General features: G+C 36.7%; 1 pseudogene; it reads left to right on the forward strand.

The window, feature by feature from the left end:
- Positions 1-287: 287 nt before the first annotated feature.
- Positions 288-6,474, forward strand: LOC125836037 (uncharacterized; annotated as a pseudogene).
- Positions 6,475-22,432: the final 15,958 nt, after the last annotated feature.

A 22,432-nucleotide genomic window follows, 5' to 3' on the forward strand; every position in this document is an offset into this window, starting at 1 on the left:
ACATTCGATCTTGAGAGCTAAGGAACGACCCAGGGGTATTTCTTGAAGGTTTTCTACCTCTTCTAGCACCAAAGGTAAGGTTTTTACTCCCCGAATCCATGCTTCGATCCGTTGAACTTAGTTTCTTAGGTAACTATCGATGGGGGAGGGTTTTCATATGGGAATTATGGTGGAAAAAAACCATAATCTTGGTATGGGGATCAAGGGTTAGACCTAGTGTTGATATTATTGATTATGATTTGGGTAATTAGGTCTTGTTTATTGATCCTCACGTTATATTGATTGTTTGTAGACCAAGAACAAGCGAAAAGAATCCGGAAAGGGAAGAATCATGTTTTTTAGGGGATTCAAGATTTGTTCGAGGTAGGTGATGGTTGTGATTTCATATTGGTGTGATGTATGTTAGTAATTACTTCGTTTTAATGCATGTATGTATGCGAATGTTGCATTATTGATCACACTAATCATAAATGAGTATAAATGAAGAATTGTATCCCATGAATCAACTATTGATTGTATGATTATGAGAATGTACATTGTGACTGTGATTGTGGTTTGTTGAGTGGATCGGGTGTCGGGTGTTACGTTCCAACACACTAACTTGGATCGGGTGCCATATTCCGGCGCATATATGAGATCGGGTGTCACGTCCGACACACTAAGTTGGACTGGGTACCAACGTACCAGTACACTAATAGTTTGGGTGTGGATTCCATGAGATGACCATTGACTTGGCATATATGTGTATTATTGAGAGTGGAATTGTACATTGATTCTAAAATGATGACTAATATTGTATATGTTCGGTATATGCCTGTTTTATAATGTTGTGGTTACTTGAATGTATTTCACTTATTGGGATAGCCGCGTGATTCTACCAGTAAACTTTGTTGTAAGTTGATATTGCACTTCCTCTTTCTTTGTTAAGTACAGAGCATCTTCGGGTAGCTACTGACAGACCTTGTCTAGAAGATCAGTTATCAATCGAATTCAAGGGTGAGCCAGTTCTTCCCGCCTGCCATGAGTTCTCGTTATGTTTAGTCCATTTCGATTCGGACTTAGATTAGTACTTTAGATTTTCTTATGTTTAATTGGGTTGTACGCATTTCCTTTAGACTTATGGTCCTTGTTAGAGTTTTGGTACATTGACTTTCAGGTTCTAGGGAATAATTTATGTAATGTTTTGTTAGATCTTTTGGAGTTTATGGGAACTCTACCTGACTCTTTCCTTTAAACGTGTTTCTGTATCTTTAAATATCTTAGTTTTGACTATGTTGTTTAGTTCTTTTGTTAACTAATTAGCATTAATGGTTCTCCCACCGGAGGGTTAGTATAAGTGACAATCACGACAGTCTAGATCATGACAAAGTTGGTATCAGAGCCCTAGGTTCGTTGATCTCGATGTACCAAAATGATTCTAGTAGAGTCTTGCGGAACGGTACAGAGAAACCTGTACTTCTCTTCAAGAGTCTATAGGACTTTAGGAAATCTCTATGTTTCTTTTGTCTCCTTTTGTGCTATAACTTGGTTCCAATTGGTATTTGATAATCCAAATTGGTATCTTATCTCTTTCACTCTTCCATCCCCAGATGGTTAACACTAGGTTCAAAGGCGTTAGGCTCGTAGCTCTCGTCAATGCTCCAGCTAAGGAATCCACAGCAAGAGGTCGTGGTCGAGGTAGGGGTAGAGGAAGAGCAAGGGGCAGAGGTCGAGGAAGGGTAGCCCCTACTAGGGATGGAGCTCTGGTTGAGAATGCTCCTAGAAATGAGAATCATCTTGCGCATCATGAAGAGATAGATGAGAAGGTTGAGGTTGAGAATGATGAGGATGTTGGACAAGTGGAAGAGGTGCAGGCTGAGACTACATGTATTCCTCCCCTAGACCCACTATTAGCTCAACAGATTTTGTCGTTTTGAAAGGATTGGTTTGTCCTAGAGTTCTACCCTTAGTTTAAGCAACTCAAGCTCCCACCAATCCCCTTGTTGCTATCATTGCTCCCAAGGTGGGTGGAACTGTAGGTACTGATGCCTTCTTCCGTCCTTTGTTGGGTCCCGTAATGACTGGTAACGAACAGGAGATGTTGACTAAGTTCTTGAAATTGAAACGGCCTTTGTTCCATGTTCTGAGACTGAGGATGCCTATGATTTCATCATAGATTGTTATGAAAGGCTTCATAAGTTGGGAATTGTCTGTCAACATGGAGTAGAGTTTGTGACTTTTCAACTTCAGGGCGAGGCTAAGCAGTGTTGGAGAGCTTATGTGGAATGCAGATCTTCCGCTTTACCCCCACTCACTTAGACCTAGTTTCATGCCATGTTCTTGGAAAAGTATGTGCCCCGAACTTTGAGAGATCGTAAGAAGGATGAGTTCATGGCTTTGGAGCAAAGTGGTATGTTTGTGGCTGCTTATGAGGCCAAGTTCCATGCTTTGTCTAGATATGCTACACAACTGGTGAATACTGAGAAATAGAGAATTCGTCTATTTGTAAAGGGACTAAATTCTGAGTTGCGGGTATTGTCTGTTCATATGACCTCTGCAGGAAAAGGCTTCAATAAGGTAACAGATTTTATGAAGAAAGTGGAGAGGGTGAGGCGAGACGCTAAGGCTAAGGCATTGGCTAAGAAAGCAAAGAATTTAGGTAACTTTCAGGATTCTTACTCCAGAGGTTTAGGGAGGGCGACATTTGCAGCCCGGCCAATTCAGTCCACTATGACCGCTTCTACAGGTAACTACTCGGGAACTCCACCTCATAATTTGATTCAGGATAGCCAGGGAGCCGCACCTTCGGCAGGAAGCAGGCCATCTTTTGATCACACTTGTTATAACTGTGGAGAACCTGGACATTTGAGGAGAGATTGTCCCCACCCGTGCATGATGAATTCCACACAGTAGCAGTCTAGATCAGTGGTACCTGCGGGCATTTGTAATAATGGTCGAGGACATCCACAAGGTGGGCCAGGAGGAAATCAGCGAGGCTGTGGAGGTCAAGGAAATGGTAATACAGAGGTAAAGTGTAGCCAGGGAAATCGCATTTCATGATGACAGGGCTCAGTGTTATGCCATTTCGGGCAAGACCGAGGGGAAGGCATCTGACGTAGTGATCACAGGTACTATTCTTGTCTGTAATCAGATGGCTAATGTGTTATTTGATTCGGGTTCTACTTATTCTTATGTGTCCATGCGATTTGCCTCAGAGTTTGATATGATTTGTGATATACTTGATGCCCCCATCCATGTTTCTACCCTCGTTGGAGAGTCTGTCGTAGTAACCCATGTCTATCGTGCTTGTCCTATCTTGTTTATGAGTTTTCAGACTTGGGCTAATTTGGTGATTTTGGATATGACTGACTTTGACATAATCTTAGGTATGACTTGGCTGTCCCCCTATTATGATGTGCTTAATTGTAATATTAAGTCTGTGACTCTAGAAATTCTGGGAAGGGAAAAGTTAGAGTGGAAGGGGTGTACAAGCCTAAGCAAGCTAAGATCATATCATCTATTCGGGCTAGGAAACTGGTAGGGCAAGGTTGTTTGGCTTATTTGGCTTATTTTTGGGATGTTGAGGTTGAGTCTCCCTCTATTAGGTCTATTCATGTGGTGTCAGAATTTAGAGAAGTGTTTCTTGTTGATTTACCTGGTATGCCTCCGGATAGAGATATAAATTTCTGTATTGATTTGGAACCTGGCACTCGTCCCATTTTCATCCCTCCATATCGCATGGCTCCAGTAGAGTTGAGAGAGCTTAAGGCTCAAATCTAAGAACTTCTTGATAAGGGTTTCATCCTTCCTAGTGCATCCCCGTGGGGTGCTCCTGTCTTGTTTGTAAAGAAAAAAGATGATAGTATGAGGATGTGTATAGATTACCGACAATTGAATAGGGTCACCTTTCGAAACAAGTACCCATTACCTCAAATAGATGATCTTTTTGACCAGTTGCAAGGTGCATCAGTTTTCTCTGAGATTGATCTAAGGTCTAGTTACCATCAGTTGAAGATTAGGGCTAAGGATGTGCCCAAGACGGCGTTTAGAACCCGTTGTGGGCACAACGAGTTTCTAGTTATGTCGTTTGGGTTGACCAATGCGCCTGCAGATTTTATGAGTTTGATGAATGGTGTGTTCAAACCCTTCCTTGATTCGTTTGTGATAGTTTTTATTGATGACATTTTAGTTTATTCGAGAAGTAAGGAAGAGCATGCAGACCATCTTCGCATTGTTCAGGGTATTTATGGGTTACCTTTTTCGGGCCTGTAGTTTCAAAAGAAGGGGTAAAGGTAGATCCCCAAATGATTGAAGCGGTTAAGATTTGGGTTCGGCCTATCTCTGTGACTGAAGCTAGGAGTTTTGTGGGGCTCGCTAGCTGCTATTGTCGATTTGTGAAAAACTTTACTTCTATCGCCACGCATCTGACTAGATTGACCAAAACGGAGGTACTTTTTTAATGGACTGAAAAGTGTGAAGAAAGATTTCAGAAGCTCAAGACTCTCTTAACCATAACACCTATTCTAGCACTACCAGTGTAAGGCAAGGATTTTATTATATATTATGATGCTTCACATTTGGGTTTGGGTGTTCTGTTAATACAGGATAAGAATGTTATAGCTTATGTATCGTGGCAGTTGAAGGTGCATGAGAGGAATTACCCAACACATGATTTAGAGTTAGCAGCGGTAGTGTTTACTCTTAAGATCTGGTGACATTACCTCTATGGTGTTAAGTGTGAGGTATTTACTAATCATCATAGTCTACAACATGTTTTCATTCAAAAGGATCTGAATTTGAGACAACGAAGGTGGATGGAGTTACTCAAGGATAATGATGTGACCATCGAGTATCATCCGGGTAAGGCGAATGTAGTGGCAGACATCCGCTAAGTCAGAAAGCGGTGAGTATGGGTAGTTTAGACAACTTGAGTGTATCCAAGTGACCTTTTGCTAAGGAAATCCAGACCTTGGAATCTAAGTTCATGCGGTTGGGCATCTCAGATAAAGGTGGGGTGTTAGCTAGCATTGAAGTAAGGGCCACGTTCATTGAGGAGATCAAGGCCAAACAGTATGAGGATGATAGTTTCTATGAGCATAGAAAGAAGACATCGTCTGGTAAGGCACAAGAGACCACTCTTGATGTGGAAGGTGTGCTCAGTTTTAAAAGGAGGATTTGTGTTCCTCGAGTAGATGACTTTGATTCAGAATTGTTGACGGAATCCCATTGTTCGCGATATTTCATTCATTTGGGTGTGACCAAGATATGCCGAGATTTTAAGCGACTTTATTGGTGGTCTGGCATGAAGAAAGATAGAGCAAAGTTTGTGTATGAGCACCAAAGGCCGGCAGGTTTGCTTCAGAGGATTCTAATTTCGAAATGGAAGTGGGAAAGAATATCTATGGATTTTGTAATTGGTCTTCCCAAGACTTTAGGAAAGTATTGGGTAGTGGTTGACAGATTGACTAATTCAGCCCATTTTATTTCGGTCAGAATAGATTATAATGCTCAACAATTGGGTAAGGTTTATGTGAAGGAGAGGGTGAGGTTGCACGGGGTGCCCCTTTCTATCATCTCAGACCGTGGTACGCAGTTTACCTCCAAGTTTTGAAAGAAATTACATGATGAATTGGGCACACAACTCACTTTTAGTACAACTTTCCATCCACAAACGGCCGGACAGTCAGAGAGGACTATTCAAATGTTAGAAGACATGTTGAGGGCATGTGTGATTAACTTTGGAGGGTATTGGGATAAGTTCCTACAGTTGTGTGAGTTCTCCTATAATAATAGTTATCACTCCAGCATAGATATGACACCGTTTGAGGCACTTTATGGGAGGGGATGTAGATCACCCATAGGATGGTTTGAGGTTGGAGATGTGAAACCTTTGGAGGTTGATTTAGTGAAGGATTCTCAAGGTAAAGTGAGGAGTATTTAAACTAAGCTTTTGACAGCCCAGAGTAGACAGAAAAATTATGCAGACCATAAGGTAAGGGACATGGCATTTCAGACTGGTGAGAAGGTTCTTAAAGTGTCACCCATGAAAGGGGTGATGAGATTTGGCAAGAAAGGTAAGCTTAGTCCTCGATACATTGGTTTATTGAAATTTTTGACTGTGTAGGGCCAATGGCTTATAGATTGGCTTTACCTCCTAACCTATCGAGAGTTCATCTGATATTTCATGTATCCATGTTGAAGAGATATCATGGTGACGGGGATTATATCATAAAGTGGGACTCAGTGTTGTTAGACAAGGACCTCCAATATGAGGAGGAACTGATTGCGATTTTTGATCGTGATGTCTGGAAGTTAAGGACCAAAGAGATTAAGTCCATAAAAGTTCAATGAAAACATCATCCATTTGAGGAAGCTACTTGGGAAATCGAGAAGGACATGCGAGACAAGTATCCCCAGTTGTTCGTCGAGGTACTACTCTACCCTTACTTTTGCCCGTTTTTCCTAAGTCGTCACTCAGGGACGAGTGATGAGTAAATTGGTATCTTTTGTAACGACATATTTCCTTCATTATAGAAAAGCCATCGGGGAAAAATTTTGGGCCGAAAAACTTTTTGGTAGTAACTTGGAATTTTTCAACCTAGTCCATATTTGGACAAAATCAGAGTCAGTGAGGTCTAGGAAAATCTGGCAACAAATGGGAGATCTAATTATAAATTTGATTGCATGAATGGATAGCTAAGACATTAAGGAAACTGTATGACTTTACGAAATTAAATTTGGACGAGTAGAACTCCCGAAACCTATCTTACCGTGAACGGGTAGTTTTTGAGTGTCATGGATTGAAGGTGTGTTGTGAAATAGGAGTTTGAGACTCTTAATTCGACTCACTGGTTTCGTGCAAGCTGTTGTGGCGGAATTATTCCCTCCAGGGCGGGGCCGCTGTGGCAAGATAGGGGCCGCCATAGCGGGCTAGTCGCGAATTAAGTCAGAAATAAACCCAAAACGTTATTATTATGCAACATTCGTTCTTGAGAGCCAAGGAACGACCCAAGGATATTTCTTGAAGGTTTCCACCTCTTCTAGCACCAAAGGTAAGATTTTTACTCCTCGAATCCATGTTTCGATCCGTAGAACTTAGTTTCTTGGTTAATTATCGATGGGAGGAGGGTTTTGATCTGGGAATTATGGTGGAAAAAAGCCCTAATCTGGGTATGGGGATCAAGGGTTTGACCTAGGGTTGATATTATTGATTATGATCCGGGTAATTAGGTCTTATTTATTGATCCTCGCGTTATATTGATTGTTTGTAGCCAAGAACAAGCGGAAAGAATCTGGAAAGGGAAGAATCAAGTTTCCTAGGGGATTCAAGCTTTGTTCGAGGTAGGTGATGGTTGTGATTTCATATTGGTGTGATGTATGTTAGTAATTACTTCGTTTTAATGCATTTATGTATGTCAATGTTGCATTATTGATCACACTAATCGTAAATGAGTATAAATGAAGAATTATATGCCATGAATCAACTCTTGATTGTATGATTATAAGAATGTACATTGTGATTGTGATTGTGGCTTGTTGAGTGGATCGGGTGTTACGTTCCAACACACTAACTTGGATCGGGTGTCACGTTCTAGCGTATATATGGGATCAGGTGTCACGTCTGGCACACTAACTTGGATCGGGCACCACGTACCGGTACACTAACAGTTTGGATGCGAGTTCCATGAGAGGACCGACTTGGCATATATATGTATTATTGAGAATGTGGAATTGTACATTGATTCTGAAATGATGACTAATATTGTATATGTCTATTTTATAATGTTGTGGTTACTTGCATGTATTTCACTTATTGGGATAGCCGTGTGATCCTACCAGTACACTGTGGTTGTGTACTGATATTGCACTTGCTCTTTCTTTGTTGAGTACAGGGCATCTTCAGGCGGTTACTGACACACCTCGTCTAGAAGATCAATGATCCATCGAATTCAAGGGTGAGTCAGTTCTTCTAGGTTGCCATGAGTTCTCATTATGTTTAGTCCATTTCAATTCAGACTTAGATTAGTACTTTAGATTTTCTTATGTTTAATTGGGTTGTACGCATTTCCTTTAGTCTTATGGTTCCTTATTAGAGTTTTGGTACATTGACTTTCAGGTTCTAGGGAATAATTTCCGCAATGTTTTGTTAGATATTTTGGAGTTTATGAGAACTCTACTTGACTCTTGCATTTAAACCTACTCATGTATCTTTAAATGTCTTAGTTTTGATTAAGTTGTTTAGTTCTTTTGTTAGCTAATTAGCATTAATGGTTCTCCCACCGGAGGGTTAGTGTGGGTGTCAATCACGACGGTCTGAGTCGTGACAAAAGAGTATATATATATATATATAGTATATATCAGTTAAACGAAATTATCAAACTTAATGATACTAATACAATATATGATACTGATTTAGTATCAGCTAAGCGAAAATTATCAGCTTTAATCATTGGGGGATATGGACTGTAATTATTTTTGAAAGAATGGATATTTCTTAAATTATTTTACATTGAGATATGAACATGTAACTATTTAAAGTTTTATCGTCCATTTATGTAGTTTCTCCTTAAATAAATAAAAATATATGTGCTGCATTAGTTATGCCTACTGCTTAATTCTTATATCTCGTTGATGTCTTAAAATAATAAAATAGGTACAAGAATAAGAAATATAAGGATTTTACTAATCTACAATTCAAAATATATTATATAGTTTTCTCTTACACTAAACTCTTTTTTCATTCATATCCTTACAATTAACAAATCATTTCATATCATTTCATATTCGTCCTTTTTAGTCTAAAATTAAATTAAATATTCATATATTTATGCATGATTACAAAAGGAAGGTAGGGTAATTACAGTTGTTCACAAAAGAAATTTTAATTTATCTACTTCAAATATTTTTCAAGCAAACAAAGACGTTATAGTCATACAGGTAAAGTGTATATAGTAATTTTCAGGTCTAATACTATGATAAGCTGAATATATAGTAAATAAATAAATCATTAGAAATAGGTGAACACCGGTGTGTGCACATAATTTTCGGAAATAAATCGAATATTAACCTAAAGTTAGATATTCGTTAGGGATCGAGGCAAAAACAAATCTTTTTTCTTAAATGTAAAAGGGAAAATTGTATGAAATAACAAACTATTAATTCAAATTAAATGTTATAGCCATAGTTTATTTTAATTGTAATTCGCAGCAAACATTCCCTTTTTTTTTGCCATCTGATTCGATAGACAATTAGCCATTTTCAGTATACAATTAGTCTTTTTATACATTTCGGTATAAAATGTATAAAATGTGTTTGTGTTTGTATAAAGTGAGAGAAAAGTATATATACAAATACAAATACATATATTTTCGTCCTATACACTTATAATTATACAAATATAGATCTTATTATACAAATTACAATGTATAAATGAATTTATACAAAACTGAACAATTTGTATAACATTGAATGTTTGTAGCAAATTATACAAATCAAAAGCTCTATAGCAAACATAAAATTTGTTATGGAGCGCAATTATGCAAACTATAGCTATAACATACAAATATGAGTTTTATATTTGCTATATGTGAAAGTTGTTCAATGTAAAATTAGGCTTATATTTTAACAATTGCAAAATTGCTCCAATTTTTTTGAACTTTTGCACGAAATACTTTGATTATTCAATACATGTTGAATTCATCTAAACTCTTTATCACATATAATTTCATATTTTAAATAAAATTAACTTTTTACGGTACATGAAAATAAAAATATATTCGAATTTGAATAACTAATTTAGATATTTTGGATGTAATCTAAGATGTTAGCTTGTTTTTAGCAAAAGACCAATGTAGCCATTTTATTAACAAACAAACACAAATAAACAAAATAGTGACCAGTTCTTAAATCAAAATGGCCAATGCCAAAAATGATCCAAAAATTGGTCCAAAATCCTAGTCCAAGCGGACAAAAGAAAGAAAAAAGAGAGGAGAGAACAAGAAACACAACTAAACAAATCAAGAGAGAAGCTCGGACAGATGAAAGAGATGAATGTTCAGCTCAACCTCCATCGATGATGAAGTCAAGAAACATAAATGTAAGAGTTATGGATAGATACGGTATTAAGAAGTCTCACAATTACCATGTATTAAAAGCCGAATGATTGTTTTGTTGTTGACCTAATTATTTAATTGTCAATTTTTTAAAATTGAAAGTATGATATTTTTTGTTCTCTTTAATCTATATCTATTTTTGTTATTAATTGTTTCAATGTTTTAAAAATGCATAGCGTCTGATAACCCGTTTTACCCCTTTTTTTACTTTTTGGTCAATTGTCTTTTTTTTTAATGTTTTAAATAGTTAATTCTTAATTATATGCTAAAGAGTCTTAATTTAAAAATGCTAAGTGGCTTGATATTAGGCTTCCACTTGACAACTTCCCATCCTTCTTCTCTTGCTTTAATATAGATAAAACAATTATCTAAATTATTTTAGGATTAGTAGTGAGTTATATAAGTTAGTAATAGTTTTTAAAATGTTTCATTAAATGCATCTGATTAGTAAAATAAAAATAATTAAAGTAAATTTACATTTGGATAAAGACCAGTTTATCTTAAAAACTGAATATTTTTAAGTTAAATTTTTAAATGAGAAGTGTTTTAGTGAAACCTGCATATGGTTTTAAATTTTTTGATTTTTTTGTTGAAATATTTAAGGCCAAATGCTGTTTTGTTGTTGCCTTAATTATTTAATTGTTAATTTTTTAAATTGAAAGTATAATATTTTTTATTATCTTTAATGTATATCGATATGTGTTAGTAATAGTTTGTTTCAATTTTTTAAAAATGCATAGTGTAGAAAATTTTGGTAACCTATTTTACCGCTTTTTACTTTTTGTTCAGTAGTCATTTTTTACTATTTTAAATAGTTAATTTTTTAATTATATTTTAAAGAGCTGTAATTTAAAAATGTCAAGTGGCTTGATATTACGCTTTCGCATGACAACTTCTCATGTTTCTGTTCTTATTTTATTGTAGATATATATTTTTCTTGCTGGATACTATGACTTTTTATTCTTGACTAAGTAGATTCTCTTAAAATTAGAATAAGACAAAATAGATTTAGCTTTAATTATATATAGTACCATTTTCCTGAATTTTGCTTATAATCCTCAAATTTAGAAAGCGACTGTAGCGAGTGTAACAAAAGACATTTTATTCGACCAAACACTTAAAATGTTCTAGATGGAATGAACATAATAGCACATTAGCATGAACAAACAAATAATTCTACTATTTTGCTCTTCTGGGTAAGTTTTATTTGAAATTTTTAGTCCTCTGCTTGGTGTATTGGCAGGTGTTGAACATGCATGCATGATGCATCTATATAGTTGATTTTTCTTAAATATCTCATTTTAGTTTTGGTAAATTTTTATCTATTCTTGCTTTTAATGCATCCGATTACTGGTAGTGGAATTTTGGTGGTATCGGTATTTTTATTGTTCATTTGAGTAGTTTATTTTCACATGCATGTTTGTTACTGCAAGTCTGCAATAGATTTGCACTCTGATGAACGGAAGGTATTTGATAATATGTCTAAATCAACTGTTTTTTTTTTTTCACAATAGATTTTCAATATCAACAAAAAAAAAAAAAAGTGTATGAAGTTAGAGATAAAATTAAGACAGGGTAGCTATAGTATAAGGCGTGATTCATGTTCAGTCTAAAGCATTTTACCATATTTGAACAAGAGAATTTTTATTTACTTTGTTTCATCTATGTTTTTTTCTTGAAATTATTCATCAATTATATGATTTAATATTGCCCTTGCTAGATTCTCATTAAGTGTAAAATTTAAAGAAATACAATAGCAATTTTATATTAATACCTCCAATGAAATTGATCTACATCTCTTTTTACTAATTGCCAAACGGTAGAAAGAGTACTTCCATGAAAGCATGAGCTATTCTAAGATTTTTGATCAATGATATACTCAAATATAAATATATCTAAGGTACATGTTACATTAATTACAACTTTTTCGTTGAAGGTTGAATGTTGAAGATGGGAAAGATAAACAGTTAAAAGAAAGGCATAATACATAATCACGACTCTTAACTTGGTGTCAGTTGACAACTATGACCTTTAACTTTGGGAGTGCACAAGTAGACACTTAAACTTGTATAAAATTGAACAAGTAGACACATTCGTCCTACATGGCACCCTACATGACAATTTTGTGTCCTACATGACGTCCTATGTGTATTATGCCATGTAGGACATGTCTGTCTACTTGTTCAATTTTATACAAGTTTAAGTGTCTACTTGTACACACTCAAAATTGGAGGGCATAATTGTCCGTTGAAGCCAAATTAAGGGTCATGTTTATGTATTATGCCTAAAAGAAAAGAAGAACCATAAAATTTCCACATATTTGAAAACTACCTCTTCTTCTTTGTCATTTACTTTAGCAGGTATTGTTCACTACCTGCAATCTTCATTTGCATGTGAAGGAACCTAGCTATCGTGTGTTACCAATTACTTAAAGTTTGAAATTGAACTAATTAGTAAAACACTCTCCAAAGCTCAACAAAAATAAAAGGTAAGATTTTTTTATCTTCAGATTGTTTTGTTAATACATACGTCATTGTTGTTTTATTTATTCACCAGGTGAACTTAATATGATTTTCGTACTTTATTGAAATCAGGCAAATAGTTCAATGTAATAATAGGCTTTCGGAAAATGCTTTTGGAAATTCGTGTATTTTGTTCCTTGCTCAGCTCACTGCACGGGGAGATAGATAGAATGGTTTCATTTGGTACCTTTGATGTCCAATGCAGTGAAAGTACTACCACTGGTGTAGCCTATGAAACTAATTTTGGTGCACAGCATGGGGTTACCTCTGTTATAAGGCAAATGTTTGAAACTCTTTGAAGAAAAAGACACGTTTAAGTATACATATACAAATATTTGTTACTTTTTTATGCTAAATTTAAATCATCAAAATTATTAGTTTGAAAGAATAAAAATTCAAAGCTAACATTTGAATTTTGATGAACAAATTTTACTGTCGGGCCCGTGCATGGCATGGGCAATACCATCTAGTATATATATATATATATATATATAAACCACTTTTGTCCCTTTTTAGTTATTGTTTTTCATTATGATTTAGTTTATATTTTATGTTTGGACATCTATAAGTGATATACTTTTAAGTATTGTGTGTTACGTTTTACTTGTGATTTATATAAGAAAGTATATTTAAGAGATTTAATATTGTTACTTCTCCTTATATATATATATATATATATATATATATATATATATATTCAAATTGCAAATATAATTTTGATTATGTTTCTAATTATTGACATAATAGAATAACCAAACCGAAAAGAGAAAAATCAAACCAAATTTATTTTGGTTCGGATTGGGTTACACTTTTTCAAAACCAAAAATCGAAAAATTCCAAACCGAATACACACCCCTACAGTCATATTAACGGGTGGCTCATAAAATAAATTAAATGCACAATAATATAACCTCCTTTGAAGGAAAATATTTTATTTATAAACTTAAAAGCTCTTGAATCTTACTTCAAGTTCTATTTATTTCGTATATTTTTGTATTTTCTGTATATTTCTGTATTTGAAAATTAACTAGCAACATCCCTATTTATAATAGTAAGAAATCAAATTAAAAAAGGACTAAAATATCTATTCCTATATAAACTAGGACAAATAAATCTTAACTAAACATAATTAAATAAATACCAGGCCAAAAGTTGTGTATTTTGGAGGAGTCTCAAAACAAACTCAACAACTGATATTACATCATATAGGATTCACAAAAGGCTCTCTACGTTTCAGATATCTTGGAGTCCCTCTAAGCTCCAAAAAAGGTAAGTAAGCCAATGCCAATCATTCCTAGAAAAGATGTTGGGAAGAATCAATATATTGACAATGAAATCTCTATCTTATGCAAGGAGACTTCAGTTGGTTCAAAGTGTACTAACCTCTATTCAAGCATTTTGGGCAGAACTATTTCTCCTCCCTAAAAAAGTATTGCAGCAGGTAGAAACAATATGCAAAAGATTCTTATGAAATGGTGATACTCAAACTAAAGGGAAAGCTCTTGTTGCATTGGAAACAATTTGCTCCCCAAAGGTTGTTGGTGGACTAAATATTACAGATGTGTATATGTGAAACAAAGCATCTATACTCAAACATTTGTGGAATCTAGCCAAGGAAAATGATAAGTTATGAATTTTATGGGTCCATACTTACTACCTTGAGGATAGAAAACCATAGGAAGTACAAGTCAAACAAGCTTCTTGGATTGTGACGAAAATTCTACAAGCATGATATTGGCTTTCTGAAGCTCGCTTACAAGTAACAGAGGTTATGGAGGCAGAAACATTCACCATTAAGGATCAAAAAGCTCGGGGGGAATTCATCAAGGTGTCATGGAGACGTCTAATATGCAATAATCAAGGTAATCCTAAATGGAATTTCATCATATACCTGGCAATACAAAGGAGACTCTATACTAAAGACAGACTGGACAAATAGGGAATACACCGATTTAGTTTGCTCACTGTGCAATATAGAACCTGAAACACATCAGCACCTATTTTTCGCTTGTAGTGTGGCTAATGTAATCTAGCAGAAATTGTTACAATGGCTATCCATCAACAGTAAAAGCACAGGGTGGAATGAAGAGATGGATGGGCTACAATGAATGCTAATAGGAAAACAATAGAAGCTGAAATGTATAGAATGACACTAGCACCAGCTATTTATTACATCTGACAAGAGAGAAATTACAGAATTTTTTAGCATAAGGAGAGGAACACAGAGGTGATTATTCGACAAATCATTCAGAAAATTCATTGTAAAAGCAGTATGACTCACAGACTGGCAAGTGTGATGCATACACTAGATTTGTATCCTTAGTAAAGCTAATAACATAGAAGTAGACAATACAAGGTTGATGAGCTTTGAGACTTGGATTACGTCCAAGTCCTAAGCTTCAAATATGTACATAATGAAGTATATGGTAATAAAATTTATAGTTACCAAAAAAAATCAAAAATAACAAATCCTAAACAACTTAGGATTCCTGCTCCAACTTTGAATTATTATTCTAACATCCTCCCGTAATTCAAAGTTGTATACTCTTGCATTTTATCTTCTTGTCATTGTTATTGTATCGGAACACTTTTATTCAATCTTCAATTTCATTCTTGTCATTGTTGTTGATTTGAAAAACTTTTCTTCAATCCTTAATTGTTGAAGCACTTTTTTTCTATTGTCATTTGTTTGCTTACTTGGTTGTGTTGGAGCACTTTCCCTCTAACTTTCAAGTGTTAAAGCACTTTCTCCCTAAATCACAATTTTTTTATCTTGGTTGTGTTGGAGCACTTTCTCTCCAACTCACAATATTTTTTCTTTTGGTTGTGTTAGAGCACTTCTCTCCAACTTCCAAGGTTGACTCCCTTTCCACCAACTCCTACTTTTTTTTTACCTTTCTCCATCTTTTAATTGGAGAAGAGTTTCTTCCTTTTGTTCCTCATGTACCACGTTTGCTTGTACCTCTTTAAAGTTACAATCCTTTTGAAGGTGACCAAATTTTTTGCAATTAAAATACTTGGGTCTGATTCTTTTAAATCAACAGTCATCCTCTGCATGATTATTTTTCTTACATATACTGAAAGGTGGAAATTTATTTTTCTCATTGATTCACTTGATATCTTAGCAGCAAAAGTCTCTACAGTTGTTTGTTCATCTCTAATTTCCCTTCTTTGCTCAACTTCTTGCAAAACGTCAACCAAATCATTGACTAAAGTTTTTTAAAGATCTTTAGACACCTCAAGTAAAAAAATCGTGGATTTAAACTTTTCAATAAGGGTTACAAGAACTTTCTTAATAATTCTGGTGTCAGAAAATTTTTCACCAAATACTCTAATTTTGTTGGCAATTGAAATCCTAAATTCCTTCCGTTTCTCTCATCTTTTGAATCTCAAATTGTCTTTCAAGATTTAGAACTTGCATTAACCTTGATTTCTCATTGCCCAATTATTCATCCTTTAGAAAATTTCATTTTTCCAATGGAGTTTCACACGTCATGATTTTTGTGAAAATATCTTCATATACTAAGGAATATAAACTATTTATTGCTTTTAACTTTTTAACTTTTTCTTAATTGTGACTTTTGATTTGAGCATTAGATTGGTAGGAAGTGGTGATGGTTCATCATCTTTTTCAACAATATCACATAGATCCACAGGTTGTAAATATGTCTTCATCTAATTTTCTCCTTTGAACATAGGAGAAGAAACTATCGGAAACATATTTTATGCCATACATAATGTGAAATTTGGTCTAGGAGAGTCATCGATTTTGGATTCAGAGTTGTATTCTAGAATTGAGGTGTTGAGCTGGAAGTTAATGGGATTTAGTCCTTGAGTTGACTTTGGTCAATATTTATAGTTTGGATGCTCAGATCAGACTTCTGATAATTTCGTTATATTCGAAGGACTATTGAGGTCTAGGGGAGGTCTTGGTTGAATTTTCAGAGGTCCCGAGCTTAGTTTGTCTTTTTAGGTGTTAGGTTAAGTTATTGCGACCTTCACAGATTTTGGGTCAAAGAGACCTTAAATTTGTGTTTCGATAGTTCCATTGAGTCTGGAACGTCGAGTTTAATTGGGTAGCATAGTTGGTTCATGTATACGGGTCTCCAAACTAATTCAGAGGGTCATTTTGGTGAATCTATGTGCCTTGTGTATTGATGATCTGGTGGTGTCTGATGACCTCCACATTCGGGGGGGTTGTGACGCATTTGCGGGGCATTAGAGGACAGACATCCACGTTCGTGGAGGAGTTCCCGCATTTGTAGAGGGTCAGGAAGATTAGACCTCGTATTTGGGGAGAAGCTCCCGTGTTCACTGATACATCCAAACTTACACTTCTATTAAGAAGTATAAACGATTGATGTTAATTTATAGAACTCAACGTGAGTTGAGGTCGATCCCACAGAGAATTTACTCACAAAAACAATTTCACTGACACCTTTATTCAATTGTTGTTAGTATTTCCCACAAAAAGTAAATTTCCGAAATGTAAAAATTGGGTTTTGTTGTAGTTTTCAGGTAACCAATGTTTAACACACTGTTTAAGTTAACGCAAGTAATAGGATCTTAACTTCCAGGTTGTGATAATTTATGAAAGAAACTAGGGTTGTGTTCCCCATGATTTAACTTTTAATGTTGAATCGTGAACAAGTTTCGATTGATTGTTTCATTGCAAATTACCAGCGAGTTAGATGCATTTAACACTTCTCAGTCTTATTAGATAACTTTCACTCTAATCCTCTCGGTCTTAGAGTGCTGTCTATTTTTACCCTCGCATGCCTGGAGTCAAAATCACTTCTCTCGAACTCGAATTTCACTCCAAACCAACAGATTAATTCTACTTTTTCCTAACTGCCACTTTTCTCTCGAACAAGTGGTAGATACATGCAACTTCTAATGTGTGCACTCATTAGAAAGAATATATAGATATTGAAAGTATGAATCATGTTTTGGAAATAACAATCGCACTCTACTAGTTCTGCGAATTTACACTTAGATTATCGTCATGGTTTCCACAACCCTAGTTGTGGTGTTTAGCTACTCATCATATCAACAAAATAAGCAATAATAGATGTTGAATACATTAAAAGAAATCATTTCCAAAGATTGTAAATTCAAAGAAAGCTTGATATTCAAACAAGAAATCAAAAGCTTCAAGTCTTTATCTGAAATTAATCGATAAGAACCAAAGTTGAAAAAAAAGGAAAGTCATGCTTCGCTTATATAATGACGAGATATCAAAAAAATAAACCTAATTAATTCAAATAGTTTGTACAAAATGAGTCTTACTCGAAGTAGGACTGATTTTTCGGGTTGTTTCACGGAAGGCATGACGGCTTGTCACGAGCCAGACGGCCTATGAAGCCTATCGTGGTCCCACACTTAAACAGTGTGGGACTTTCTTTTCTGATATCTATACGAGCAGCTAGACGGCCCGTCTTGAGCACCATGATCCGTGCAATGCATCGTGATGCTAAGCTTCCACTTAGGTATTCACTGGAATTTTATCCTCTTCTTCACGAGCATCATAACGATTCGTCAACCTCACCACGGCCCGTCTAGGGTCCCGTTGTATTCAATCCATACTTAGCTCAACAAAGCTTTATTGATGCCATTCCTCATGAGCCACCAGGTGAAGAGGACCACGACCCGTATGGGGTTCCGTGGTCTTCACTTGGAATTTGGTCGATTTCCCAATGCTCACTGTCTCGTCTCCACGAGCCTCGGGACGGCTAGTTATAAATACCACGGTTCGTCTAGGGCTCCATGGTGTTCCTTCGGTGCATTTCTTTCACGATTCTTTTCCAACTTTTCCACGCAAGTGTAAACCTGTGTAAACATTAACAAACACATCAAATCTACATAAACCCCTCAAGTTCTTGCATTAGTCCTTAGTTTTGAGCGTCAAATGTTCCATGATTTCACGGCACATCAACACCCTCAACTTAGAACCATTTTTTGTCCTCAAGCGATGAGAACAAAACATTTGACGCTCAAACACCCGAGATACAATACTAGCATGCAGCAGCTCTCTCAACCAACACTTTTTGTCAAAAACCATCTACCTAACATGCAAGGATCAATGTGCAACATCTCATTACTTACAGTCAATCATGCTTATGCTAGTGTCAACTATCAACTAACTCAATTCAACTATCAAATGCAAACACAGTACCCTCACAACAACGAAGTCCCTCACACCTGATAATTAGGACTAATCAGTACACTCACACTCCAAAAGAACTTCTAACACTGCAGATATACCAACTATAGGCATGCCCTTGTTTTCTATATTTCATCTATCAAACAACCGAAGTAAGATCACTATAGGAATTTATTGGCTTGTAGCATTGGCTCGAGTTAGGGAGTGGAACTTTGGTCTTATGAGTGACGAAATTACCTTGATTCTCCAAAGTTCTTGTTAGCACACAACTCCTCCTCGAGTGGTTACAACCTCTATTTCCTTAGCAAACCCCAACATCCACACATCATTTTTGTTTTCTTCTTCTCTTTTTTTATATCTAAATTTTACTTGAACCATTCAAACTCTACCCATTTGACCAGGCATTGTAGTTTCGTGCCTTCAGAGTCACCAATGATACGATTTCTAAACTGATTTCCTTTTATCTAGTTCATGACCACCCTCAACTTAGAATTTTGTCCTGAGTTGTGGCATCGTGCCTTCGGAGAACCAAGGGTACAATATCATCAGGGTGACAACAAAATTAGCTTCCAGGCTCAAATAGGGTTCAAGGGTTCCTGATTTCATTTGGTAGTTCCTTTTGGTTTTAAGTAACTTTAAACAAAAATGGCCTAATGATCACTTCCTATCCGGTTATTCACATACTATAGCAAGACTACTCAAGCAAGTTCCAGCTTCTATAAACATTGTTAGACTTCACACTAACCTCACACTCACATGGCACATGCTTGCACCTTCAGTATTATAATCAACCAAGTTATGATCCTAGCTAGTAATGCTCAACATGCAAGTATCTAAGATGTCGTACAAAGAGCCTAACAGTCAGATTTCAGATTCAGCACATTTATCTTATTATTTCAGACAAAACACAAGATTTAAGATTTAGCTGCTGCTAGCAACTATCCACACTCAAAAACAACAAAAACAACAACTTCACAATTTTAGACACAGTCAAAACACAAAACAGAGCCAACCTCCATCTATTCTAACACTTAATGGTTGGTTGCTCACCACCCCCAAACAAAAAGACTTTGCCCTTAAAGTAAAAATAAATACAAAATAGGGGCTGTGATGAGGGGCATACCTACGACACACTAGATGCTGGTAGTCGGCATATTAATGGGTGCACTCTCAGATACCTGAACTTAGGCAGGCTGACTGTTATCAACCGGGTCTGGTATAGTACTACCAAAAGCACTAGCTAACACCATTTCTCGCCTCTGTTGCTCAAGTGTTTCTTCTTCCCTAGCTACTCTCGTGGACTCGTTTTGTGCTTTCTTGTGTTGCCTCCTTTCCTCCATGAACATATCTGCACGTTGATCATCATCAGATCCCGCTTACTTGTGTTTTCTCTTTCCAAAAGTTGGTTTATCCAAGTCGCCCTAAATATCATTCACCGAGTGAGGGATGGGGGTGCACTAAGCAGTCTCATCAAGGAATCTGGCACTACTGGAAGGGGCACAGTGACTGGCTTCTCAGCAAGTTTAGTGAGTTTCGACCTCATCTCAACAAGGTGCGCCTTCAGCGTCTTACCATCTATCGAATCGGCAGCATGAAGTTGGTTGTTCACATGGACCTCTAGACCGTCCATCCGATTTTCCAACACCACAAGCTTTTGCCTCATCTCATCCTTCAACCGCTTCTCTATAGCTAACACCTCCCTCTGTACTAATTGGGGTAGTTTGAGCACAATTTGGTCGACTATGGACTGGGTCTGCCTCTGATCTACAACCAATCGCTCTAAAATAATAGTAGGTATAGTCATGAAAGTACATGTGGCCTGTGACGAAGAAGTTGATGGTGGTGGTGCCCCCGTAGATGGCTGTGATGATTCACCGTGCTCACTACCTCACACAACCTGTGGGATGTCAACTGGTACATACGCTAGTACCACCAATGGTCCCATTACTTCGGCTTTCGCACCAAAAAGATGGTTCACCATGTCTTTTATTTTTGATGTAGCGGTGACCTTGGACGCTTCAACCCACTTATCCACATATTTATACGGGGGAATGTTAGCCTGCAAATAGAGTTTCCATATCATACAAGGAAATGACAAACCTGCTCTCTCGTTCAGTGCTCTATCCCGCATCTCTGTGGCGATTATCCAGCCTACATTCAATGGGTATTTGGACATGAGGCAGGCAACCAATGATGCCAGCGATGGTGAAAGTTTGCTATTATTAATTGTAGTCGCAACTATGCACAAACTATTGCCCATTAGACCTTGGCATGAAAGGAGAGTGACGCCTTCGTGATATGCATTTGTGTCGTAGACACCCATGCTACAGACTCTCCCTCTGTGGCAATTTATCCATCAATCCATCGCATGATGCACTCTCGCGGACTGGGGTCCTCCATTTCTATCTCACTAGTCACAGCATGGTGGTTTCCCTCAAATAATCCCACTCAGGCTAGTGTTTTTTACTCGTGGTCATGCGACATCCTATTGATTGTGGTCTCGGATATGTCAAGTGGACCCCAAGTGGTTGTAACTGATTTTTATGCCCGCTTTGTTGTTTCAGTAACTGCAAAAAAATTCATCAGTGTTGTTGCATAGAGGCATAGAATTCTCTGGTTAGCTGACGTGTGAACTCTTCCAGTAAGTTGTTCATCTATTCAAACTGATGCATTTAGAAGAGCCTGTAGATTTTCGAGAATGCCTAGATATTCGCCACTACCACTCTGGACTCTGGTATGATAGGTCGCCCGCTGAAACTGCCAGTCTTAGATACAATACCATGGTCAAAGAACTCTTGCGATCTGGGGACTGTCCACATTCGGCAAAAGTAGTCAATTATTTTTTGACTCGCTATTGGTTCAGACTCATGCTGGTGAACATACTGTACCATTGGTTCCCCGGAGCCATGATCAGAACTCTTTTCTTGGGCTGCATCATCTTCTTGTGCTCTTGTTTGATTCTCCGCACTACCCTCAGGTTGAAGTTCATTTGCACTCCCCCGAGAACTGCTATCAGAATCCTCAACACTCTCGGACTTATTGTCTTCCTATTCAGACTGGGAAGGAGTGTGCTACACAGTAGCTCTAGCTATCTGAGATCTAGTAGCCCGAGGAGAGTGATCTTCAATCCTAGTGTTTATGCGGACTTCAAAGCTACAAAACTCCACCTCATTTACACTCAGGATTGGGAAGGGAGGTGGAGAATCATATGGCAGTGCAGTCTTTCGTCGTGGCCCCATAGTACCTGAAAAAGCAACGGGTTATTACTCGCATTAATAAATTGACGCACTAACGGGTACTCACACTTTTCCTGTGTAATATACAACGCGACGCCTTGCCTTAAGAATGTCTTCACCCAATCTATTATTAGTAAGGTCCACGCAATAGAATGAAAAGCTAAAATGAAGAAAAAGATAGAAAATAAAAATATTTTTTTATTTACGAGGAACTATACAGTCCATGGTAGGTACTAAAACTCATCTAGGTCACCGAGACAGGATCCAGTGTTGACCATTTCACTAGTGAAATTATCACAGAAGGTACCACGGTTCGTGGTAAGGACCATGGCCCATTATGTCCCTCGTGATGAATTTCCAGTGTTTCAGAAACCATCCAAGTGTTATTCACGAAGGGTTTCACGGGTCATGCTCCCTTGT

The sequence above is a fragment of the Solanum verrucosum genome, unplaced genomic scaffold (genome assembly GCF_900185275.1).
Source record: "Solanum verrucosum unplaced genomic scaffold, falcon-dt-bn FXZP01000208.1, whole genome shotgun sequence".
Lineage (NCBI taxonomy): Eukaryota > Viridiplantae > Streptophyta > Magnoliopsida > Solanales > Solanaceae > Solanum > Solanum verrucosum.